Source organism: Xiphophorus hellerii, chromosome 21, assembly GCF_003331165.1.
Source record: "Xiphophorus hellerii strain 12219 chromosome 21, Xiphophorus_hellerii-4.1, whole genome shotgun sequence".
In the NCBI taxonomy this organism is placed as follows: domain Eukaryota; kingdom Metazoa; phylum Chordata; class Actinopteri; order Cyprinodontiformes; family Poeciliidae; genus Xiphophorus; species Xiphophorus hellerii.
The window spans coordinates 12,010,644-12,038,623 of record NC_045692.1 but is presented as its reverse complement, the minus strand read 5'-3'; the positions used below and the strand labels follow the sequence as shown (position 1 = coordinate 12,038,623).

Genomic DNA, 27,980 nt, shown 5'->3' with positions numbered 1-27,980 from the left:
GCATCTCTGTCAAGGAGATTGTATCTGTATTCTTTGCTGAAGAAAAAACAAACACAGTGTGTTTCCTTTAACGGGTTTCATACTGCCAATGCCACCTGTCCAGTAACGTGTGATGGGACGTGATCAATGAAATGGCTCAACAGAAGGGAATAAAATCAACATTTTGGTATGAAATGCTCTGTGCTATTTTCATTAACGTCTACCATTATCTCTTGGACAATATCTACATAATTGTGAAATGGAAGAGAGAAAACATCCAGAAGGCCACGCATATTCTGTGGAATTTAATTCCAAATTATTCACAGAAAACATGCATACTCATACTTTTTTTTCCCCGCCCTTTTTTTTTTGTAGAGCATATCTGTGACGGAGGAGCAATCACGAGCAGTCCGCGTCAGCATGCGAGCACGCCCGCCCACACAAACGTATACAATCGCTAACTCACTTTTTGTTGCAGCTTAAACTGACTCGGTTCATCGTGGGTGCACACGCGGCGTTCCTGTATGAGGGGCCGTTTAGGACAAAATTTACGTTTTGTCTCTCACACACTACCAAAAACTCTCGCATACTCCAAAAAAGTAGCCACGCACACTCCAAAAAATTACGTTTTGTCTCTCACACACTACCAAAAACTCTCGCATACTCCAAAAAAGTAGCCACGCACACTCCAAAAAATTACGTTTTGTCTCTCACACACTACCAAAAACTCTCGCATACTCCAAAAAAGTAGCCACGCACACTCCAAAAAATTACGTTTTGTCTCTCACACACTACCAAAAACTCTCGCATACTCCAAAAAAATAGCCTCGCACACTCCAAAAAATTACGTTTTGTCCCTCACACACTACCAAAAACTCACGCATACTCCAAAAAAATAGCCTCGCATACTCAAAAAATTACGTTTTGTCTCTCACACACTACCAAAAACTCTCGCATACTCAAAAAAATTACATTTTGTCTCTCACACACTACCAAAAACTCACGCATACTCAAAAAAATAGCCACGCACACTCAAAAATTACTCACGCACATTCAAAAAATACTCAAATTGCGTATACACACACTACTAAAATGTCACACACACACACACAAACGTTAACTTTCTCGCTCACATACACTACTATCAGCTCGCTCACATACACTGTACTAACAGCTCGCACATTCACAAACGTTAACTTTCTCGCTCACATACACTACTACCAGCTCGCGCACATACACACAAACGTTAACTTTCTCGCACACATACACTGCTAACAGCTCGCACATTCACAAACGTTTATCTCTCACATACACAAGACTAAAGTTGAACACACACACAGTACTAAGACTCGTTTTATGTATGTGTGAGAGCGAGACTTTTTATGAATGTGTGAGAGCGACACTCTTTATGAATGTGTGAGAGCGAGAATCTTTTTGAATGTGTGAGAGCGACACTCTTTTTGAATGTGTGAGAGTTGTCACGGAAGAGGCGGGGCATAATTTTTGGATCAAACTGCGCATGCGTAGATCCTAAACTATAAGTTTCGATTGTTGACTCACTGTATGTTCTATTACTTAGTATATTTGTGCTTTTAAATATATATAGAACGTTTAACTTTCTTGTAGATTAAATGTGCTATAGAAATAAATGAATCTGATTGATTGATTAAAAATAGCAAAATTCCCAGTGGACAGATTGTACTACAGCAATTTTGCTATTTTTAATCAATCAATCAGATTCATTTATTTCTATAGCACATTTAATCTACAAGAAAGTTAAACGTTCTATATATATTTAAAAGCACAAATATACTAAGTAATAGAACATACAGTGAGTCAACAATCGAAACTTATAGTTTAGGATCTACGCATGCGCAGTTTGATCCAAAAATTATGCCCCGCCTCTTCCGTGACAACTCTCACACATTCAAAAAGAGTGTCGCTCTCACACATTCAAAAAGATTCTCGCTCTCACACATTCATAAAGAGTGTCGCTCTCACACATTCATAAAAAGTCTCGCTCTCACACATACATAAAACGAGTCTTAGTACTGTGTGTGTGTTCAACTTTAGTCTTGTGTATGTGAGAGATAAACGTTTGTGAATGTGCGAGCTGTTAGCAGTGTATGTGTGCGAGAAAGTTAACGTTTGTGTGTATGTGCGCGAGCTGGTAGTAGTGTATGTGAGCGAGAAAGTTAACGTTTGTGAATGTGCGAGCTGTTAGTACAGTGTATGTGAGCGAGCTGATAGTAGTGTATGTGAGCGAGAAAGTTAACGTTTGTGTGTGTGTGTGTGACATTTTAGTAGTGTGTGTATACGCAATTTGAGTATTTTTTGAATGTGCGTGAGTAATTTTTGAGTGTGCGTGGCTATTTTTTTGAGTATGCGTGAGTTTTTGGTAGTGTGTGAGAGACAAAATGTAATTTTTTTGAGTATGCGAGAGTTTTTGGTAGTGTGTGAGAGACAAAACGTAATTTTTTGAGTATGCGAGGCTATTTTTTTGGAGTATGCGTGAGTTTTTGGTAGTGTGTGAGGGACAAAACGTAATTTTTTGGAGTGTGCGAGGCTATTTTTTTGGAGTATGCGAGAGTTTTTGGTAGTGTGTGAGAGACAAAACGTAATTTTTTGGAGTGTGCGTGGCTACTTTTTTGGAGTATGCGAGAGTTTTTGGTAGTGTGTGAGAGACAAAACGTAATTTTTTGGAGTGTGCGTGGCTACTTTTTTGGAGTATGCGAGAGTTTTTGGTAGTGTGTGAGAGACAAAACGTAAATTTTGTCCTAAACGGCCCCTCATATTCCTGCGTCAGTTGTCATATCCATCCTAACCTGTTTTCAGTTTCAAACATTTTCCCGGTTCCATTTTCAAGCAGGGCTGTTTCCGGATTGTGGCGTGCCGGGAGGGAGTCACATGACGTAGTGATGTCATCAGAAGGTATTGAGTGTTTTCTACTAAATTGAGTATTGTATTTCTGATCACAAGTTTATTTATTTATTTATATGTATTTCTTTTTTTCCCCTACATATTATTATTAGTTTACTTTGTGTACTTTCAGAGTTTACTTGAGTTAGAAGTGATATAGTTTTTTTTTTTGTTTTTTTTGTTAAGATGTTGGAATATTTTTGCTTGACACTTTAAATCCATACATGCACAGAAAGTTCTTATACATAAAAAAAGAGTGGTCACTTCGTTGTCGAATTACTTTGGCACCATTTTATCACTTGTACACTATATCATTATATAGAGATCACAAAAGTACACCTTCAGGAGCTGCATGTTATTTAGAACATTTTAAGATCAACAGTAGTCCAACGTCCCCTTGAAAATTCATCGTAATCACACTTTCTTAAGGAATGGCATATGAGCTGCAGCCAACACACAGGGAAAATCACATTAACTGCTTTAAAGCCTTTTGATCGAAGAAGCTCAAACACTTAAGCCTCTGCAAGAGTGATGGCAACCATATGCACTTCAAGGCATCTGATTTATTATCTGAATTTTAACTAGTGAGCGCTATCACTGCCAATTAGGGGCTTTTGTAGGAGGAAATCTTAAATGGATATGTGTGGAAAAATAAAAGAGGACGGAAAGTGTTTGAACCATGATTAACAGTGGGAGCTTAACTGTGACTAAGGTATTCAAGGCAGCCTTCCAGCATATGCAGATGAGCTCAATGGGGATTTTGTTGAAAGCACATGAGAGAAAAAGATGGAAGATTGCAACACATGCATACAAAATGCTTGAGGATGAGAAGCCCATGCTGTTACATGTAGATACTAACCAAAGTGCGTCAGCCTGATCGCCTCTCTTCGTCAGCACAAGTATTCCTCCTGATGAAATGACATAATCGATAAATGACTAGGACTTCTTTCTTGCTGTGATGCTGTGGCAAAATGTGCCCCTTTAGCCTACGCCATTTCTCCCTCTGTGTCCTTTACCACTTTGCCCTTTCTTCTCGCTGATTAGGCCGCCAAAGGTCGCCCTGGATCTTGATGTTCGCACACAGGTAGAGCGAAGCCAATTTCAGATGTGTCAGTGGAACTGATGCTTCCAGCTTCCATGTGACAGCTTGAGTGGAACAGTCTAAGCCCTCATCTCTAAATCACCTCTGCTTACTGAGTGGAAACCATTTGTCACATGCGCTTGAAATGTGCCATCAAGCTCTGTCAGCAAGCATCCATTATGTTTATTATATCATGATTCATTTTGGTAACGTAGCTGTTGTAATGCAGGGTGAATCCCATGTTTCACGTTTATTTTTAGATATTTACTAATCCCTTTACTCGATGTGCTGTTTGTGGATATCTTAATAGTTCTTAGATACAAAAGTTTTTAACATTTATACCTACAGCCGTTTACCCATAGCATTTATAAGTGATCATGCAAAGGTGCATCTAAATAGATAAGATAGACAATTGTTCATTTTAGTAGCTCAGTAGTGCAGTAACATGGACCTACTGACAAATATTTTGATTTTTGCATTCAACAATTTAACACCTTATAGTAAGCTGCATTTGTATAAATTACTGCATCAGTGCAGTTTAGCATGGTATCAATCAGTCATGTCCCAAAAAACACAAACATATGAACCACAGAATCCCACAGCTGAATAAAATACCAGCTTTATTTGAATATTCACATTCTTTTGTTATTGGCTTTGACCAATAAAATGCAAGTGTGAAAGGAACACATGGCTACTTATTACTACTACAGCGGAATGGAGAAGATCCGTAACTTTGACTGGAAATAGCAATATTTCAATGGACAGAATTATAAATCAGACTGAAATTAATTCAGATAACATAATCCAAATATTACAAAGGCTCAAAATTAATTAATTTAACACATTTATATTGTCCAGGCTTTCTTTAGAATAGAAGCACAGACATGCGCAGAGTTTTTAATTTTTGCATTTGATATCATTAAGAACCTTAGGGATCCACAATTTCAGAATCTGCAAATAACTCAAAGCCTGTCCGGGGGAGACTTGTTTCCATTACAAATATTATTACTGCAATTATGAAACCCTGAAACATTTATTTTTCTGTTGCTGTCAATGTATTTTGTTGGTTCACAATTCAATGCTAATTATTTTTGTTCACATGCCGTTGCGAAGTCTTTCCTGCTTGAATGTCAAGCCTAGCAGGAGTCTAAGATCGTAGCTTATTTCCACAATGCCTTTATCAACAATTTAAAAGGTGTCAGGCTACTTCAGGACAACTCTTATTTTATTGTTTCTACCATAAAAATAATGAGATGGATGGTTTTACTTATTTATTTTTGCCTAAAGTAAAACACACACCCCTCCTTTCAATGCTTGTAAAATTGTAGATGCTGATTGTTTGCTCCAGTTAGGATCACTAAGATCAACATTGTATGTTTAATTGGATTAACAGTCAAACCTCATGCTTTAACAACTGCCCGAAATCAAACTTCTGACATTAAAGATCAGAGTTAGGGACTCAAGCACAACAAAAACAAAAAAAACTCTAAAGAGTGTAATATTGTATGCAGAACAACCTGCAATGCCCATATTTAATGTCGAGTTGGAGCTTTTCTTTGACAGAGAGCTGCTGCAGAGCTTGTTGGGTGCCACTGGGGATCTGTGATCACACAGTCACACTACAGAAAGTCTTCTGCTTCCCACCCCAAGGAGCACATTCAGCGCATTCCAGCATAATTACCTCAAAGTGATTACAGAAATCACTGCAGTACTGTCACTGCTGAGAGCACTTTACCAAAGCCTCGGATAATAGCAATATACATGTTTGTCCAGCTTGCTGGTTGCAGATTTTTATAAACATTCAGCGTGTAGTTAATGCACTACAAATTTCACACGACTTGACACCCTTCAACCTGTTGCCCTGGGAGCTCACCATGTATCATTCGGTTATTGCAAGCAACTTGGAGTTTTGCAGCATTTTATAAAGCCCTGGAGATGAGTGTCAGGATTCAGCGCTGCATGAAACCAACCGTATTTTTTTTAAAGGAGTTGGTTCTGGAGATGATGACTGAGAGCAGAGATGCTGCTAAATTCTCTATCCTGATATCTGTTTGTGTTACTTCCAGGAAAGCTCTCACACATCCACAAGAGTGTGTTGCAGCACACACAATAATTATTGATTATTTCTGAATTACTAAACTGACTTTAGCATTATCAATCGTAAATCTGTTTCAACTTGGTGGTATGAGCAACTGCGTCATTACACTATTATTTTGCTCTTTATTTTTAATTAATGTGCCAACATTTCAAACTGATTTACTTTGTCTTTCTCAGGTGCTGTGTGTCAAATTACTGAAGAACAACAAACAGCACAGACAATTCTTCTGCAAATATGCAATATAAATTTTATTTTCTATTTGTGACGCCTGGTTCTGTTTTGATATTGATCTTATAGAGTCATTGGTCAAACTTTAACAGTGGAAACAGCAAGACTTAAACATTTTCTTTCATATCTAACCAATTCATAAACTTTAAATAAACTTCTGTTTATTGTAAGCAAAGCCGATTAGGAAAATATGCTGATGCTCTCACAAATCACAAGCGAGTCACTGTCGTTAAGGAATTAATGGCTGTATTAAACTGCAACCATCTGCCACCCTTAGCAGACATTTCATACACTGCCAACTTAATTGGACTTTAACTTTGTGCTAAAACATCACCTGGAGAAAGTTGGTGGCTTAGTAGCTCCAATCTGTCAGGTTGTAGACAGTCTGCCTCCCAATGTGCCTGTGACATACCAGTGTGTGCAGCCATCGAGCTAGTTGTAATATTTTTGGTAAATCAATATTTAGCTTGAAGGCTATAAGAGGCTTCTGAACAAACAAGCAATTTGTTTTCATAAGTCTAATTTTAAGGACATAACATTTGGGGGGAATGCTAGGGGAGCCAGCTTTCCTCTTTTCAGCAGGGGGCAGTTGCCACCAACCCCCTGCTTTAATGTGGTTTTGACAGATTTCCACTGAGAAGTTTACGTGAGAGTAAAATCCACAAATATTTGCATCTGACTTAACAGAATCTGTGGCCAACAGGCAAATTATTTGTTTTGCAAATGCATTCCAAATAAACACTGATATAGAGAGCATAAGAAATAAAAACAATACAGAAAAGCAATCTACCTTTTTGTTTGCCTTCTAATATATGCCTGCACTCATTGTCAACAAATATGAGTCTATTGAACACCACAGCCCAAATGTTAGTACTAATCCACATTTCTGTTTACTCTATGGGAGCCAGCCAGTAACTGACACTGTCAAAAGCAAACTCAACAAAAAAAACAACAGATAACTTACTGATCAGGTTCCTTAGGGAAACAAAAATTCAAATTGAATACATTGTTATTTTGGCAATACATTTATACATTAATTATGGATTTTTTTTTTTAAAAAGTCCCAAAAAGTTATTATCTTTTAGTCTAATCCAACTGTCTAATCCAAAGAAAAATAGAAACAACCCTAATCCTGCAGAAAACAGAAACCTCAAAATGCTGAAATCGTCTCTGGATGGTGTAGACTTCTTTGCAAAGTGGCTAGAGCTGCGCCAACAGTAGCCACTGCTTCTCTGCCCAGCTGAGCATCGATCTTAATATTGAAATGATCACATGCTAGTCACTTAGTAAAATGACTAGTATAGCAAGAAGCCATGACAAATCACAATAATGATCAGGATGTAAAATGCCATCAATCATGTTGATGCTGTGTGGCAATTAATCCAATATAGTTCCATCATCATGACACACTTTTCTTAATCTAATTTAGATTGCATGATGGGTTCATTTCTATCAATTGCCCAATTTAGTTTTGTTATGTCTTGTCTCTTATTTTGTTTGTTAACCAATTACAGTCAAAACATTTATTTTAGAAAGATTCAAGAAGTGAAAGCTACCAGTTAATATTCTATTTTTTAAGACGATGTAATTTTTATGATGCGATTTGACACTTTTTTTTGTTTTTTTACAATTTATGACATGTCTACCAGTTGGTGGTGGTGATTCACAATTAAGTTGTTGCCTTCTACTTTCAGGAAAGATGTGTAACAAGAACCACTGTCCTTAGAATACATGTTTACCTGGTCAACCATCAATCACACCTCCTCACTAAGGTAGGACTGTCTGTTGACTCCTCACTCAGAGTTGCAGTTGACTGAATTGCTTGTATGACGAACTTGGAGATGTGCAGTTCCACCAGGTGTTTGCTAATTGCCGCATCTGCTTTTTTGAAGGAGCTGAGTGGAAAAGACACAATGGAGGGGTGCTCTGTGAGCTGTGGTTTGGAGACTTCAGCTTCGAGGAGGAGCTTTGTGGAAAAGGCAGCTCCCGGTAAGACCAAGCGTTCTGCACAGCTGAATGGTTGCCACGGGAGGTTAAAAGGTTTTGCAAGCATGCCGGGAAGAATCAAAGGAACACTCCAGGTATGTTTTTGATGAGGAAATAACATTATAATACAATGTAAAGCTCAACATTGTCAATTTTGAATAATACTGCCTCTTTAACCTTTTGTTTTTCAACATGTTTTTACATCTTTGATTTGACAAGTAAATTTGTTGAAATATAAAACCTAAATGTGCATTTCCATTTTACTTTGTGTTCAGTGTTTTTTTTTGTTGTTTTTTTAAATTATTATTTTATTGTATTTTTTATTTTAGTCACTTCAGCTAAATCCAGCTCATTGTTGCACTTGCCAACTTACTGGGGCTATGTGGCATTTACAGAGACGTGTTAGCTTGTTCCTCGACAGCTTTATTTTGTCAGAAACAACACAGTGTTACTGGCAAATTAACCTAAAAAATTGCTCCAATCTCTAGGTTTTTAAATGATGAATCACCTGATTAAAGATCAGCATAACCTAGTGAAATACTGAAATGTGTTACTTAGTATACAGCTCAGCAAAGTGCTGGAAAACAAATACTTCACTTCTTCTTATTTACTTTTATTTTTTTTTAGTTCTTTTCTTCACATATAAAACCTAATTCTGAACCATCAGTAACAATATATATATATATATATATATATATGATTAGGTTTAACTCTCTTGAGACTAGAGGTGTGCTGATCAATCGGCCACCAATCATAATCGGCCGATTTCCGTGAAAAAGTGTATGATCGGTGATCGCCGATCACGGACTCTTGTTGCAGATCACCTGTATCTCATTCGCAGCCTGCATGTGCAGATGTCTCCTCTTTCCTTCACACTGCGCAAGCAGCAGTAATTCCTAAGCAATGTGGTGTGGAACTTGAACGCTCTGAGAGTGACCGGGGAAATTTGCGTGTTGCGGTGGAAAATTACCTCGTTGTTGAAGCATGTGAAAATGCATCAACACAACAAATCTAATGTGACATTTAAAAAACAAGCACTTGACAGAGTTTGGCTACACCGAGGCTCACTGCAGGAAAAAAAGGACATCCAGAGCGGCCAGTAAAGGAGCGCACAACTACCAAAACTCACCCGGATTAGCATCACGGTCAAAAAGCTAAACAAATAACCTGAAAAATAATTTAAGTCTTCGAGGTAGCGGTGTAAGATGCTGGTTCTGTTTTTGTTGTTGAACCAGTGGCGCTGCTGGTAGTAATCATTCACAGATGCAGCGCCGCTTCTACTCCCCTTACTATTAAATATTATTTTACTGATTACAGGTTTTTCAGTTGTCCTTTTGACCGAACAGCTGCTGTATTGTGCCTGCAAGTATTTTGCATGTTTTATGCCTAAATTAGGTGAATTTATTACCAGATCATTTTTTTCATTTTGTCAGATCACATAGTAGCATTTATACCTAAAGCAAAAAAAATAACAGTCAATCCAGGTGATCGACAAAGATCCGTGATCGGCACAGATCGGCCTCATTGGTGATCGGTATCGGAATCGGCAGCAGAAAACCTGATCAGAGCATCCCTATTTGAGACGCAAAAACTAATGTAAACTGTTTTCCACAATAAGACAGCATTTTAGACAATGAATTTTAGTCTTAATGTCTAAGCTAAATTTCATTAATTTATGAAAAAATAGTTTTCAGACTATTTTTGCAATTAAAAAAAAAAAAGAAAATCATTCATATTTTCAAGAACAGTGCCATACTATTTGATCCTGAAACATTTAGTGGCTTTCACTAAGACCGTGTGAGTGACAAGAGCAGGGAATCAGAGAGGATTAACTCAGTCTTTAATGTTACTGCTCTGCATGCAAAACAGCGGCGCTTGTCATTTAAGATTGGATCCACAACAAAGCTACAACGGAGGTCATGAAAAAGAGATCAGTGGATTGTCAGCATAAGGAAATAATGTTTGAGAATTGCTTTCTTACCATGCTGTATCATTGTAACAATGTAGTTAATTTCACATGAGGCTAAAAAAAATCCACAAAGGGAAACAAAATAAAAAAGTCAGCATTGTACATCCAACATACAATTAAACAAACTGTGTTTACAGAGAAAAGCCACATTGCAACATACAGTATGTACCAAGGCAAAAAATTTAAGGCAGAAAAAAAATCAGTAGCCAATTATTTAGCAGTCAAACAAAAACATAGAATATATATTCAATTCAACATAATCAGTGTAGCGGAAATAAAATAAAATTTTTATATATATATACAACTGTAGACTGATTTTGAGTCAGCCTACAAAAATAAATGTGTTTGAATGCCTACTTGTCCTGTTTATTCATAGCACCTTGTTCTTATGCTTCCTTTTGATCGTGTTTTTCTTTAAATGTATTTTCATGATGTGGGCGTTAATCTCTGACTTGATACAAAATGACATTACACATAAGGGATCAAACCTAATCTTAAACCTAAGAAAATGTGGTTTTTCCTTAATCCTCTGTCTTAAAGATCAACAAAATCTTTTTTTCTTTTCTTCTCATTGGGTGAGCAGATCTTAAGACAGCTGCAGAAATCTCACAGATACACTGTGCAGTTCATGATTTGTGTAGTTGATTTTGTAACGCTGTTCATTTTCCACTTCTGGATGTTGCCACCACCCAACTCTGTGATCATTTATCAGTTTGTCTACAAACCTCACTGCCAAGCAAACATCTTCCCAGAGTCATACATTTAATAATCTGTCAGATCAAAAGGCAAAATCCATGCAGCCTTCACTTGTTCACAAATTGCCTGCTTGTTGATGTGAAAATAAATCAATGTAAGAAATAATGTCAAAGTGATATACAGCATATGCTACTTCATATATATATATATATATATATATATATATATATATATATATATATATATATATATATATATATATATATATATATATATATATATATATATAAAGCATTGAAAAAGGACACAAATGCTATTGTGAAATTTATATTAGTTTGACACCTTTCTGAAGATAATTCTGACATTTCCTAAAGTTATTTGCTTCTAAAAATACTTACACAGTATGAAGCTAATATAAGCTACGAGTTTGGACTGTATATGTATGTATACTTAAGCTTATTTAAAAAATATATCAGTGGTGTACATAAAAAAAAAAAACAAATCAGCACTTTAGATAATTTTAACAAAAAGATGAATGAGTCCTGTGTTGAGGCTTAGATTTAAATACACACAGATGCCTACTTGATTGATATGGTTGTTTGTAGCAATACATCAACTCTGCCTCAATATTAGTTAGTTTCATATTGATGCGTCCCTTTTCTCTGTTAAATGAACAAGTCAATTAACAGAGAAACATTTAACAACCATTTAAGTTATTCCAGTGCTTATAGGACATGGGCCTAAGCCTTGAAATTTGCAAAATTTGGTAATTCCTTAAAATATCTGAATGTAGATTTGACAAAACATGTATCATCTCCAATGACCTTAAAAGACCAATGTGTTTCTGCAGCTTCAGCTCACCAGAAGAGGTTCAATAGTCCCTCTGAGAGTTTAGATCTTGATAGGTAAAATCAATAAGTCGTTTTCACACAACGTTCATCTTAGTGTTTGCCTAGTTAGCAACAGAAAAAATGACTGAGCCCTTGTTCAACTCTCTCAAGTCCCATTCAGCAATAACATTGTGATCTAATGTAAATCTGATATATTTTGTTCTCTGCTGTAGAGTACCTTTACCTGGTTGAGCTGTCCTGTACTGTTCTTTTTCAAGTGCTGAGTCTTCCAAGTTTTCCTTTTCTTGTAAAACATTTTATTGTCCAGGACCTTTCTCACTGTTGCAGTTAATGAAATGTTTTTCTGTCTGTCTGTGCTGTAACAGCCAATACTTGGATTTGGTATTTGGTATATTGAAAAAAGTGATTCCACAACTGAGCCACACATAACCTGTCAGCTTTCAAAAACATGTAGCATTTATCATTGTATTGTTGGGAATCAAAATTTGAATCAATGTTTGGCTTATGTAATTATTGATAATTAGGATAATTGTATTTTTTAATCATCATTAGTTTGAACTAAGTTTCTTTAGTTGAATCAGGCAAAAATGTAAACATCTCCATAATAACAAGTCAATGCCTTCTCTGTTTCTATTACAAAACTAAGAGAAGCTAATGTCTAGTCTATAACACAATCAAAAATGTTTCTATTTGTTGTGAACAGCTTCAAATGCAACATAATCCAACTTCCACATATGTACAAAGGGCAAAAACAAACTAATTATTGTACAGCCATAGGGCCATGTCCTATGGCAAATCAGAGCTGTGAGTCAGTTTCTGCAAATGTGGCAACTAAGGCAAGCACTTGTTATGCAGGCATCTGCTTTGTGGCTTATCTCTACTCCTCAACTGTGCAGAGCAATCACTGCTTGGCTGGCCCTGCAAAAAAAAAAAATAATAATTTCTTTTCTCCCTCTTCTCATTTTCTCTGCCTACTTTCTCAGCATGTTTTTGCCAGCTGCCTGTGGCTTTATTGCATCCAATTGTTCGTTTGGAAACGCATATTAAAATCATTTTAATTTGAATCATTTGCAATCAAATGGATGATTTAATCTTAATGTGGGAGATGGCTCAGTGCCATTCCAAACTGTTAGCCCCAAGGCAGTGTCAATGATAACAGAATGAAGATAGGAGGGAAGGAGGAGAAACTTCATAATCTGTTTTACAATAAAACTAAAACGCGAAGGTAATCTTAAATCAGATAGCGTTGCAAAACATATTTAATCTAGGGGCAATTATTTCCTCTCTATTTCGTCTGTGTATGCTACTAGGTGTATTATGACATGCTGGAAAATGTAAAAGTTTACGGACTGTTTGTTTTTTGTTTTGTTTTTTTTTGTTTTTTTCTCCAACTTCTTTGTGGAAACGTGATGGTGGAAATGTGGTGGTTCTAAGACTGTTTCCTTTAAAGTGAACTTGAGCCATATATTGGGATTAGTGTTGTTGCTTGGAGTCACTACATTTATCCAGAAATAAATTAATCCATTTGAATAAACAGCAAAGTCACAATTGGGGGCATTTTGATTGTACAAAAAAAAAAAAAAAATACCATTACTTAGTGAAATAACCCTTGTAAGGTTAGAGTCAGGCACATTTGGCATCCAGTGTATTATCAAATCCAGTTGTGTATGATTAAATTGCCCTCTCATTTCTTTCTTTACTTTAGCTTTCAAGATTTTTTTTTATAACAGATTAAAAACAGCAAAGAGTCAATTTTAATTGAAAATGTAGTCCTACATACAAATGTGGTCCTAACTGGTAACTTTATGCTGATTATAACTGTACAATAGTTCAGTGCATCCACTTTTTTCATCGGATGCACTGAAAAAAGAAAACAGGTGATCCAACTTAGTTCATTTGTTATAAGAAATCAAATGAAGTTCATCCAAATAAATATATTAAGTTTAAATTGTCATGTTCAACAAACACAACTAAGTTCAGTTTGACAAACTTAATTCAATTACGTGTAACAAATGAGCTCAGTGTTTTTAAGTTGGAGCTTCGTTCTAATTTTTCAGTGTCTGTCATATCACTGTTTCGCAACAATGACATGGGCAAAAATTGTGCACATGGCTTTGTAGAGTTACATTTAACAACCAGATTGTCTCAGACTTCAACACAGCTTAATTACCATAAAGGCAAATAGATGATTCCTGTTATGATGATTATTTGCACAGAACTTTGTTTGGCAAAAGACGAATTTTCAAGCTGTCACTACCAGCATGGCTTTTCTCCCATTACTTCATTTCCTTTCACATGCATTTTTGGTAATTGGTCAATTGATTTTTGAGTCAGAAAGAGAACACGTAGGTGTTTGTCTTTGACGTTTTTCAGTTATAGCCCACTGATCAGTGATGCAGATTATAGCCCACCTCTCATCTGACGGCAGCTGCAAAGGGCTCGAGCCCTCTTGTAACGCTTAACAGGATAAAGCAGAAATTGGAACCCAATGAATAAGTGGTTCCCCTAGCAACAAAAGCCATTTTTCAAAGCCAATTCATTAGTTCAACAGTAACATAGCATTTGTACACAGTCTGTGTGAAGAAAAAGCTTTCATCACTAGAACTATTTTCATGTCTAATCCAATGAGTTTTTATGTCATCTGATGTAAGTGGGCAGTGCATTGATGCATACTTTCATCTGGAGAAACTCATAGTTCTAGTTGTCATGTGAATTAGGGTTGTCAATTTTAAGAGTGTGTTTTCACACCTCAGGTGTTTGATTCTTTTAAACCAAACTCTGTTTTGGTGCCACCCTCCCCATTGGTGCGGTTCATGTTTGCGTCAATGTGAACATAATTGCTTTAGGGTGTGGACCAAAACAATAGCCACTTACAGGGGTTGTTCTCTGTTATTTTGATTCTTGCTGATGCACTTTCTAGAACACATATAGACAGTGTGAGTTCAACTACAGAGGATGTTCAGTATCATGTAAACATTGTGTTTAATCTGTCTTCACTGAAATTAAAATGTTGCACATTAAGAACGTCTACAATTGTGTATTGTGAAGCTAGGCATTTCCCAGACTATAATTACTTTTACAAATCAATCACAAGCAACAGAATTTGGCTTTTTTGACTAAATAAATTTAGTGGAACTAATAGTTATTTTTCAGTTAATAATCATTTGATCATATGGGGGCATTCACAGATTGTGTTTAGAACAATGAACTTTCACCCCAAGATGGCCAGGCGATTTTTAATATAAAGAAAGGAAGAAAAAGGTCTTAGCGTCATGGTACAGAGTAACTTATTCTATCTTAACACAGATATAATGTACCCTTCCTCTCAGTACAGGTAACTTGTACTCAAATGGGCCATTATAAATGTGGCATGCTTCATGTAACTGACAGAATCAGATGTTCCACAAAACCAGCTTTATTTTTTTATGTTTGGACCCACATACAAAGCTTTTTTTTTAGATACATCAAAAGATATTTGAATAAATGACAATGTGTGTCAACATCCTAAAACAATCAAAATATAAAAAATAAAGGTCTTGTGATATATAAATCTACCTGGGTGACATCCCGTTTCACAACGGTTGCATAAAATACGACCAAAGCCCTGCAGCATGTGTGATTGATAATTGCTGTAGTATGGTTGCATGCTTGTCATCTTCACTGTGGCCTGCCAATTCATCAGGCATCAAAAGCAGATGGGGATGATGACTAATGTATCTGTCTTTCTTTGACAAACAGTGGCTACGACATAGGCTTTTAGCAGTCGCCAAACACAACTCTACTTTGTAAGCCTGGCTTATTAGTGAGGTGACAGTCCAAATCTTGAAACCTAGCAACTATTATGATTGAGGAAACAAGTACATTGCTTCAAGTGCCCATCCCATGTGACATTCCAAAAGTACCTTTAGGACCAAGTTGTTAAAGTTTTGTTCCATGATGTGCACATTGGATTGAACACACATAAAACACGTTCATTGAAAAAAAAAAAAACTGTATTTCTTTGTACCAAAGAGTAAACAAGTGCAGTCAACCTTTGCATTAATTAAGGAGACCTATGCTCACTCCCAGTGGTTTCTGATTGACTTTTTTCTGTCCTTCTAAGATAGGGTCGGTTATTAGACAAATGACTTTTTGCTCCATTGGGCTTTGCCACTAGATAACCATGATTGAAGGTTAATCCACTACTGTTAAGGAAAGGGGAGTTTTGGAAAATATAGAACCTGTCACACTGTTGACATCCTTCTTCATACATGTCTGTTTTTGAAACCATTTATCCAGTGTCAGATGGTCAGATAAAGTACAAGCCAAGAATTTATCACATTTAATAAAGGCATCACAATTACGATGTACTATTTTAAAAAATATTTTAGTGTTTCAAATAGACTTTAAACCAACTTTCTCTACCCAGACACAAGTTCTGTCTGATCCGTTCTGACGAACAATGGAGCTCGTCTGATGGCCCTGTGAATGGTATGGCACCAATAGCTGGGTACTGGTACATTCATTCAGTGCATGTTACTGGGGTTTCAGTGCCATGGAGGGGAACCGCTTTGTATAATTAGAGGGTCAAGGTAGTTCAAACTCACTTGGGGCAACAGTAGATCAGGTGGTTCCTGTAACTGATTAGTTGTAGGTTTGAAATCCCGCTCTGTTTGTCTCAGTTATTGTCTTTGGGCAAGACACTTCACCCGACTTGCCTGCTGTTGATGGTCAGAGGGCCTGATGCATCAGCGACATGCACTGCAAAATCAGACATTTATAAGACGTACAGTATGCAAAGATTGATGAAGCCTGATAATGTGTTTGACCAGCTTCATTCAGTGCATGTTACTGGGGTTTCAGTGCCATGGAGGGGAACCGCTTTGTATAATTAGAGGGTCAAGGTAGTTCAAACTCACTTGGGGCAACAGTAGATCAGGTGGTTCCTGTAACTGATTAGTTGTAGGTTTGAAATCCCGCTCTGTTTGTCTCAGTTATTGTCTTTGGGCAAGACACTTCACCCGACTTGCCTGCTGTTGATGGTCAGAGGGCCTGATGCATCAGCGACATGCACTGCAAAATCAGACATTTATAAGACGTACAGTATGCAAAGATTGATGAAGCCTGATAATGTGTTTGACCAGCTTCTTTGATGGACAAAGAAACTAGTTCAGTTTTGCTTGTGCACAACAGAAACATCCAGGAGGCAAGTTGTTACAATAACATCAGCCAATCAGAAGTGAATTTTGTTGTAATTACTGAAACAAATTGCTGTGGTTGGAAATATTACCTAAAGCATTAATTTTGGACCTCCTCTAAGCCAAATCGATCAGAGTATCACCAAGGACTTTAATCACTATAATGGTGTCAACTTATCCCATTTGTTTATTTCTGCACTATATAAGTTAGTGTTTTTGTTGTTGTTTTTAAAGGTAAAATATAATGCTGGAGGAGAGAAAAGGCAATGAACATAATCTTTCAACAAGTCAATGTAAGGAAATGGAGTGGGTGAAAAAGACACTAGAGAAACCACATCTTAAAGATTAAACTGTTAATACTTTTACATCTAAAACCAGTACTCATTAGAAATGTGGAATCTTTCATATTCCGCAAGATTACCTTGGCTTCCTAATATATGTCTGGCAAAGGAAAAACAACAGAAACAACTCTAAGAAATTTAGTTTCTGCAAAGCGAAAACAACATGTGGATTGGGAGGTTACTGCCTTTTAGGAATTAGATGAAAACTGATGGAACAAACTGTAACACTTGTGACTCTAATGCACTAGAAATTGTGTTTGTACTATAGAGGCAGTTGTTCTACTACAGGAGGTCAAAACAGATCCGCTTTTCCTTTTGACTTGCTTTTCCATTGAACACAACCGTCAGTCAGTAACTGTCTTCGTTATTTAAATGGCATGTTAGCTCTCTCCTGCAGCTCAAGAGGCTGATGTGAGGTACTGATTGCTAGTCAGTCCTCATAACCATATCTTTGAGAGACTTGACATTTCTTGTGATTTGAGCTTTTTACTTCTTTCTGATTCTTATTTTCTGCTGTTAACCAGCAGATCAATAAATTATTCTTGCATAAAGAATTCAGAAAGATTTGCCTTCTACAGTATATGACTAACTAAGCACATTAGTTATTACAGCCGGTGAAGAATTATTTTAAAAACAGTGTGTGAAAGTATTCACATTCCTAAATTGAAAATCCATTAAAAAAATTATTTTGCAAAAATAAATATTTATAATTAATGCATAATTCATAATGTATAACTAATTATAAAAAAAATCCCTTTTGTCAGATTTTATACAGTAACTGTATGTAGATGTTTTCTATACAAAAAATCAAAGGCGTCAATGTTGCAACTTTTAAAAACCTCATATACCACACTTATGCACCACTGCTATTGAATTTATGTAAATTCTACTCCAATGTTTCACTGAATGACCTGATATTAATGTCATATTGTCATCTACACTGTGCTGATACTGCAGGTACAGTTGAAGTAAGTAAAATGGATGGCAGTCCAGCTTATTTTCTGATTATTTCTCACACGTGTTTGACCACTTGAGAAAAATACTCTTGTTAGAGATTTTTTGGTATTATCATTTATTATTCCTTCAGATTACATTCAGTCTAAAGAACATTGTGATTTTCTTTTAAAGTGATTCTCTTCCTTATGTGTGTATGAACTGACCTGGAAGTCACTACTGTCTGTTTATCTTCATGTGAAACAGTTAACAATGTGTTTCTCAGACCTTTGATTAGTTATCACACCTAGGAACTGGGTTGCTAGTTGATTGTATCAGAAGTTTTACGACCTTTGTTGTTTTTCCTGACTGTCCCCTAGGTAGAAATTCCTTAGTCGTAAAACTGTGTTTGATTGTGTTCGTTTCGGGGGCTCCTAATCTTATCAGCACCAGCCCCCTTTGCTTTTGTTTTGTGTTAATAAAAAGACAAGCTCTACTGCAGAGTTTCAGAACACATGGTGAACTGGTCAGAGGAGCAGTTCTCTGTGTTTTCTCCTTTTGCAAAAGCTTGGCTATAAAATTCATAATACGTTGTCTGTGGTTCTTTCTTTTATTTAGGTTCGAAAGGAAAAATACCTATCATTTTGGTGCCGAAACCCGGGATCTCTCACCTCCCCCGCTGACAGGCAGAGGAAGACGCGCTGAATCCGTGCACGGCCAGATTCAATTGAACCTGGAAAGACAGACTCAGGAAGCAAATTCTTCGCTGGGCCAGCGACGTAGGTCCGACTTTGTCTGCCAACGGCGGAGTGACGAGATCCGACTGGACAACCCGAAAACTACAGAAACGTAGGTGAATTTTAAGTCATATAGGTTTGAGTCCTTGTCAAATATTAATTTGACTAAAGAAATACAGGTTTGAGTCCTTGTCAAATATTAATTTGACTAAAAGAAGGTTTGAGTCCTTGTCTGATATCAACTTGACTAAAGAAAGGTTTGAGTCCTTGTCAAATATTAAAATTTCAATTTGACTAAAGAATAATGAAGGGTTAGAGTCCCAGTTGACAGAGAGTTTCAACTAAAGGCAAAAGGTCAGGCTCTTAGAGCTTCCTTAATTAGAGGACACCTCTTAAGGGAAAGTCCTCACTTAGATAGAAAGTTAGTTATTTGCTGTGCTGCTATTGGTGTTTTGTTTGCTGTTTTGTTGATGTGTGTGCATAAAGGAGTGAATGGTGTTTCTCTCTCTGGGAGTAAAACTCTCTGCCTTCGGAATTAGAATCCAAAGTGAAGAACCGCTTGGAGCTAGGATCCAAGTAGAAGCCTGTTCTTCAGGAGGCACTGAGTGCTGAACTACGGCACTTTCTATGAGAGAGCACATGATACCAATATTTTCAAGCTACAATTGCAAGTGATTTAAAAAAAAAAAAAAAAAATGGGAAACACAAATTCCTGTAATTCCTCACTCGTTGAGGGCCTCGAAGGGGATGAAAAGTACATGCTGTCCAGATTTCCTGGTAGCATTGTACATATGAAAAAATGGAAAAAGAAATATAAAATAGATGGGAAGCTAAAAATTGATCAATGGCAAACAATTGTGGGAATTTTGGAGAGTAGTGTAGCAAGAAAAAAGGGAATAAAAAAGGTTAAAAAGGAGGATGAACTAAGGTGTGCTAAATTATGGTTAAAAGCAGCCATAGACCGGAAAGAACAAATTAAAAAGTTTTTAGAAACAAATCCTGTGATACTTGATATGACTGAAATGTTCACAGACTGAAGGTCTTATGCAGCTGTGACTGTGCTCTTTCCGACTAGTCAAACAGAACTTTATAAGTTACCTGTAAACCCATACATATCGCTTTTTAAGCCGCATAATATTACATGGATAGATGTGGGTAACAGAATCAAAATGGAATTACAACTTTCCTAAAGAGGGAAGCTTAAGTGTAAAAGAATTTTAACAGGTGCAAAAACAATTTGATGAGAAATGGAATGAAACAATAAAAACAAAAAAAAAAGGAAAAGAAAATTTTTCTCAGAGAACAATGTTTTTAAATGTATTGATTACTGGGTAGAATAATTATAAAAGATTAAAACACCCACTTGGTGCTATGATCCTTTGGCTGTATGTCTAGAGGTGTCAGCGATCAGAGTTTGGTACCGACCTGGACTTTATCCAGCCTCATATCTCACTTAAATTCCAAATGAGAGGAGGGCTGCTCGCTGGCTTCACAGATTCAGCATTAGGATCAATAAACTTAAGGTAATTCATTGATCTCTGATAAAATGATTACACAGACTAAGTTAATTTAAATGTAAATTAACTTACATTCTACATTTTAAAATTAAACATGGCAAAGGATGAAAGAGACTATGGGTTTTAACATGTTTCATGTTTATATGTGTTTTAAATGATTTATGTTTATAACATATAAACAATGTTGGGTACTAAGTGGCTAAAACTATACAATCAAAAGAGAGAAAATATATATATAAAGGAATAACAAACTAATAAACTCCTATTTGCTTCTTTCCTTTTCCTCTGTCTGAGCCTCGCTGCGGTGCGTCTAACCTCTGACCTCAACTCAAACCTGTCTTGCCATGGCCGAGATGATGTCCCTCTTTCGTCACTAGCTAATGACGGCAATCAAGAAGACAAAGAAGAGTTCTATCACCTCCAGACACTGAAGTATCTGCTGATTTTAATTCCTTGACACCTGGGAACTGTCGTTGAGCAAACTCTTGTATGGTGTCCTGCTGGACATTGGACTGAAATTACGTTCTTGTGTTTGGATGCAACTGAACTCTTACAACCTCTGCTGATCTACTCCCTGACATCAGCGTGGAGAAGGAAAAGATAACGTACTTCTGAGACAAAGACAACAAACTGAACTATTTGATGCTTGTTTTATTTGTGAACTGTTTGGAAATTGACAGAGGGACAGTTTGGACAACTCAAGATCCAACACCAGAGCCAGTTGGACTGACAGGAAACTGCAGAGAGAGTAGGAGGGAGGAGGGAGGATTACACCCCAGCGACGCCAGCACTGGGAGGAGGAGGGAGAAGTGAAACAGAAAGGAGAAATCCAAAGATAAGTGTATCACACACACAGCTGTCATACACTGTTATTGCATTGAAGATTTGCTTGCTAACCCTGCACACAAATTATCTAGCCAGAAGAGGAAGTCTTAGAGGCTTTTATGTTCAATGATAGACAAATTCTCTCAGTTTGTCCCTGTTAACTCTGAGTCCTGAACAGCAGGACCACTGCTAAGGATCCTTTTAGGGTCCACGAGCCAAAGGTTGGGAAACCGTGAAGGGAAAACTGCAATCATTGAAAGTTCAGCAAAGAACTAGCAAAAACTTATGCCACTAAATTACACCAACTAAAAATCATCAAAGATTATAAGCTAATAATTATTTGCAAAATTTCCTTTTTCCTTTTTTAAAGGACATGCTAGTTTGGATTTAAAATTAAAATATCTCTAAGTGTTAAAACTAAAAATAATAATAAATAATTGATGCTGCAGTGTTTGTAGACCATTAAATATTTGTTGCACAGTCAAAGTAGAGTTAAATTTTTTAATGAATCTACATTTTATTGAATTGGGTGAAGTGTTACAGCAGCAGGAAAATCAGTTACTGCTGGATTCTAACACATGTAGCTCTTTTAAAATGTGCACGTTGCCTACAACAGGATTCTGACAACTAGAGATAAATGTTAACAAATTAAAAATGTTATTAAGAAATATTGGAAAAATTCTTAAAACGTCAGAAAATTTGATAATAATTTGAGCAAAGAAAAACAGTGAAAGTAGACTGAAAATTTGTTAACTGACTGAAAATCTGATATATTTTTATGTTTCTGTTTGTGTCATTTTGCACTGATGAAAATAAATGTGAGGTTAAAATAAACTTAGATGTCAAGTAACTGGATACTCCAAACTGATGATTGTGAATAAGAATAATATTTTCTAGACTAAAGTTTAACATTTTGAATCTAGGTTTGATTGATTGATGATTATTAAATTCATAAAGAAATACTGAATTAGAGGATTTGAGATTTTTGTTTAATTTTGGGAAGGTCATTTTTTTTTTTTTTTGAAAGAGTAAGGAAATGTTCTGCAGACGAGCCAACTCTGGGTTGTGCCATCTGACAGGAGTAGAGCAGAAGTGTTCCACCTTGATGAATTTGACAACTTCCACATAGACAAACCTTCCTACCACAATCCCTGTAAGGCAGTTGCAATGTTGACACATGGATATTGTCAATGTGTCAACTGGGAGGAATGATTATTAAAATGAAATGAATCACGGATTAAAATGAAATGAATCAAAAAAAAATCAAATTCTTACTTAAAAATTTTTTTTTAGTACTGCATGACCTCTTTGTGTTAAAAACAATCCTCAGGGAAACATGAGACCAAAAAGAGGAAGTTTCCCTAAACCTTCTTAGCAATTCCAGACAATGCATATGGATTTTAGTGAACTTACACAAAGCGGACCATATAAATATTGTTTGTTAATGATTGATGCTTTTTCTAAATGGGTTGAAATAGTCCCAGCAAAGCACGCAGATGCTTTGGCAGTAGCTAAAGCTATTTGTAAAACTGTTATTCCATCACATGGCATACCACTACCTTTTTATAATAAAAAGTAGATTAAGAAATGTATGGAAACAAATGTTTAGATTTGGTAAAGATGTAAATAAGAATTACACTCACACAAGAAGGATTAACCATTTGAAATAATTCATGAAAGACCATACAGCTTGCCAATGTTTTCTGCAGATTTGCAGAAAGCAGATGTGGAGAAAAAATTGACAGAGTACATGATCAGGACGCTAAAGCAGAAAGAGGTGTCAAATGCAAATTTACTGCCCTCTGCCTCTACTCTCCCACAGAAAGCCCCTCCCATCAAGCCAGGAGACTGGCTTGTCAGAGAAAGGAAGAGCTGGGCCAGCCCACTGTGGGAGGGACCATTCCAAGTGCTGATAACCACACCAACTGCTGTAAATATTGCTGAAAGACCCAGATGGATACATCTCAGTCACTGTACGGTACAGAGAGTGTTAGACTTCTAGATTGAGTGATGGGGAAGATCTGGCTACACAGGGAATTCACTGTATAGATGTGTTTTGTCTCAACGCCAGCAGAAGAATTCAACAGATCCTCACTCTTTTAGCCTAGAAATTCTGACATCTCTGTAATCTGAGCAGCAATGGGACTCTCACAAGCCAGGTGGAATCCCTGCTGTGCTGTGACTGCAGCATGTTTATTGTGTTGGAGTGGGGGCTGTCTCACCCTCAACAAGATAAGGAGAGAAGCAGACACATCTTTCCCCCAGACTCATTCACAAGATTACAGCCCCTATTTGTGGTGGCAACTGATGAATAGAACTGAATATGAAGAAAATGGGACCAACACATAACTGTGGTCTGAGACATGGAAACAAGCACACACCCAAGTGACACCATACATCTGCCACAGATAGACCTCTGACTACCAGAAGTAATTATTTTGGTTAGTCTTAAGCCAGGAGCCCTTGGTGTCTGTGTGTATAATGGCACCACCTTTCTGGGGACAGCTCCATAGAACCTGTGAAACAAAAAATCTACACCTCCTGTGACAAGAAAGCAGACATTTTCGACTGTGACGACTGCCAAGCGACGAACCACATCAGTACTGCCTGTTCCAAAAGATGGAAGTCTGACCGCAACTGTACCAGAGTTATTCTTCTAAAGATGAGGAAGTTCGACATCGGAAGCAAGACCAGGGGACATCAAAGTCACCTTCTGCAGCACCATCATTCCAGGGAACAGAGGATCCAGGACAATGGCAGACTGTGACTTTCCTGAAAAAGGTCCAGGACGTTCACAGCCATGGACGCTACTGCACTAGGAGAGATGTCATGCCGAAAGCCCAACCCAAAGGTGGGGAGGCCTTACTAAAAAAACTGGAGTTCCTTGGAAATTCCGGATCTGGAGCGGCAGAGAAGAGTGTATCCAAAGTCTATTCCCATCAGTGGGAGTAGCTGAAGTTCGAGACCATGTTGAGATCAACAGGAACTGGAGGAACTATACATGATGCCCTGCATGAATGGGAAGAGCTTAAAGACTATGTGGACGATGCGACTCAGAGGTCACAGCCTTTTGACTCTATTTCTTGGCTCACCTCCAGACCCTGGTGGCAGCCTTTTTATTAAAGATTGGAACACCCATCATGACTGTACTGATCCTATTCTGTCTCTATACAACCTGCATCATTCCAAGTCTTCGTAGCATTATGTTAAAGACATTTAACACTGCTTTGATCAGCTATCAGATGGACAGGGTAACCTCTGACACAGATGAGGACTACATCTGGTTTCCAGAAAAATGAAGATAAACAGGAAAACAGGAACATATGATGATGTGCTGTACCTAATAAACAGATTAAATCATTTGCTCAATGGCTCCTGCACTGAACATGTGACAATAGATGATGTTCGTGATTTAAAATGCATTTGGGGTATACTGTTTCTTTATTTTTCATTTATTGCATTATATTCCATATATTCATTGTGTATTTTCTGTGTTTAGATTAGAAAAAAAAAAAAAAAAAAAAAATCTTGCATTTATTGGTTCTTTTCTTTTCTTTTCTTTTCTTTTCTATGCTTAGCTTTTGCATAAAGTTTACACGCATAATAAAATGATAAAAAGGGGGGAATGTTAGAGATTTTTTGGTATTATCATTTATTATTCCTTCAGATTACATTCAGTCTAAAGAACATTGTGATTTTCTTTTAAAGTGATTCTCTTCCTTATGTGTGTATGAACTGACCTGGAAGTCACTACTGTCTGTTTATCTTCATGTGAAACAGTTAACAATGTGTTTCTCAGACCTTTGATTAGTTATCACACCTAGGAACTGGGTTGCTAGTTGATTGTATCAGAAGTTTTACGACCTTTGTTGTTTTTCCTGACTGTCCCCTAGGTAGAAATTCCTTAGTCGTAAAACTGTGTTTGATTGTGTTCGTTTCGGGGGCTCCTAATCTTATCAGCACCAGCCCCCTTTGCTTTTGTTTTGTGTTAATAAAAAGACAAGCTCTACTGCAGAGTTTCAGAACACATGGTGAACTGGTCAGAGGAGCAGTTCTCTGTGTTTTCTCCTTTTGCAAAAGCTTGGCTATAAAATTCATAATACGTTGTCTGTGGTTCTTTCTTTTATTTAGGTTCGAAAGGAAAAATACCTATCAACTCTTTGGCCCACTGACTACTGAAAACAGTCTAAACTTTATACTTTCGTTTTAGAATTATGGTCCCACTTTCGTCAGTTGTGTGACTCCAATCCAAGCTCCTGCTGGATTTCAAACTTAAGCTATCACTGGTCCTGGCAAAAGTAAGTCACTCTCTTTCCCAATAACATTGTCTATAATTCACACCAGTCACCCCAACACAAAGAGTATACAAAATGGAGGTGAATTATAAGCAACGAACATGCTACATACATGAAAAAGGACTTTTTCTTCATGTTTATGCAAATGCCATTACATATGAAAGCAAATTTCAGTCATTAACATTGTAAGAATAACAAAAAACATAAGGATAATTGTAGGAGGATTTACATGAAGACACCAAAACCAGTGGAGTTTTATGTCTTTTGGGAGTTTCCAATTTTGCCATTAAAGTCTGAGGTATAACTATGGCAGACCATTACTAATGACATACCAGGAGCACTTTAAGTAATAAGTCTCGTCTTTTGAAAAATCAGTGTTGTGACTAAGCATTTCCATATATATTTTGTCATGTTGCTCTTGCAATCTGTCTTGAATGTTATTGGAAACTTGTCTTATGCACAGCACACAAGAAGTGATGGTTTCAGGTATATCCCCCTTTAAATTTTTCAATGGGATGTTAATTATTCAGCAAGCATTTACCTGCTGCAGCCATAGACTCTTATATCTTTCCCTGCCCATTTGATTAGCGATCATTGATTCATTGATTTTGTAGCAGCTGGTTTTGCTATTTAGAAAAGAGCCCTTAGAGGGAAGAAATATGTTTATGTCATTTAGAGCTTTCTCAGTGTTTCCCTTTTTTCTTCAGATTTGCTCAGGCTCAAACTTAGTTTTCCAGCACAACATAAGTGCTTTTGCCCATAAGCATATACATTTCATCTGCCAGTTGAGAAAAAGGGCAACCAATTACTTACAAACAAGAAAAACAACCCCACACTAGGCAGTCTGTTATTTTTTCATTTTTTGCCTTCACACAGAGTTCATAGAAAGGTTAAATTTAAATATTGTATATTTAAATTTTGAAAAATAGAAATATATATATATAAAGTATATTGGAAATTCTGTCAAAGGACAAATGTGACAACCTGTAAACATCTATCAGTGATTAATGAGTTCCAAGACCAGCACTTTTATTGTGCTAAGCTAACCTCGTTCTTATCCTCACTTATAGCAATAAATCGTGTGACATTATGACAAACTAATGGATGGTTTGTTACTATAAGCATATCAAAGCAATAGTTTTTGTGTTTTTTTTTCTTAAATGACCTTGTTATTGCCTGCAGAGGAAAGAAAATTCTGAAAAAAATATGCGAGGGAAGCTGTTCAACTCAGAATGTACAAGTCTGCCTTTCTCGATGTAAACAGGAAGCTCATCTCGCCTCCCTATTTTCTCTTGCTGTGGAAAAGAAGCACAGCTCACCGCATTTGAACAAAAGTGCCACACTCAAGCAGCAGAACAGAGTCAGGCTAGAGTCTCTATGGCAGCTGCTGAATGAGAAAAATGGATGAGAGAAAGGTCTGCCAAACTAAAAAGCTCCTTTAATGAAAAGGACAAGTGGGACTGCAGTGCAAATGAAAAAAGACAAACCCAAGAACAAATGTTAACTTGAACTTCTTGGGGCAGGGAAAAGGGTTAGAGAACAGCAAACCAAGATACCAAATCTGGGTATAAAGACAGAATGAAAATGGTAAGAGGGCTTCCATACCCATAGAGATCCCAGCGTCTTGATTGGGGCCCACAATGTCAAGGGAAACTGTATGTTGTTCCCAGTGTGGTCATTTCATAAAAAAATCTTAGAACTTCTGGAATTTAAAGATTTCTCGATAACTTAGTAAGATGACAGGTATTCACAACACACCTGAGGTCTTAAGACAGCTTCTAATGTGACTAAATATTAGAAGAGTTCAGCAGGAATGTCTTAAACATGGAAGATGATGGAAAGACAGAGGAGAGATTCTCTGTGCTGTTTGTTTTTTTTTTCCCTTTACGCTACAATTTTTTTTGGTTGTTTTGTCATATCGAACCACTTTACACAAGCAGGCAATCACATTATCTTCTTTTCATTAATGGATCCATATTGGACCTTCTTTTATGAACCTGATGATGGTTAAAAGTAAGATGCTATAAGTAAGTGGCAGACCCTAATCTCAGTGCAATGTGTCTTTGCTAATATTAGCAATTATGAACAAGTGAAGTTGGTCTTCCATGTGTCTCTATAAACTTCTTCCTCATCACACCCAATGGTAAATAAGAAAAAAATATTTTTTTTCAGAAATCTTCAATATATTCTACCATGGAAACAGCAAAGGCACCTTTTCATGTTTTATGTACATACTTTCTGTTTTTGTGCATAAACATATCTAAAAATATGGTGGCTCTTCTACTCTTAAAAAGAGCCAGAGACAAAAATCTGAACATATGAATATACCCCTGGCAAAACTTCACTCA

General features: G+C 36.8%; 1 long non-coding RNA gene across 1 annotated transcript; it reads left to right on the top strand.

Moving 5' to 3' along the window:
• Positions 1-18,393: 18,393 nt before the first annotated feature.
• Positions 18,394-24,702, top strand: LOC116712327 (uncharacterized). Its single transcript, XR_004337504.1, has 2 exons — positions 18,394-19,107; positions 23,160-24,702. It is a non-coding gene; the product is annotated as an uncharacterized LOC116712327 (long non-coding RNA).
• Positions 24,703-27,980: the final 3,278 nt, after the last annotated feature.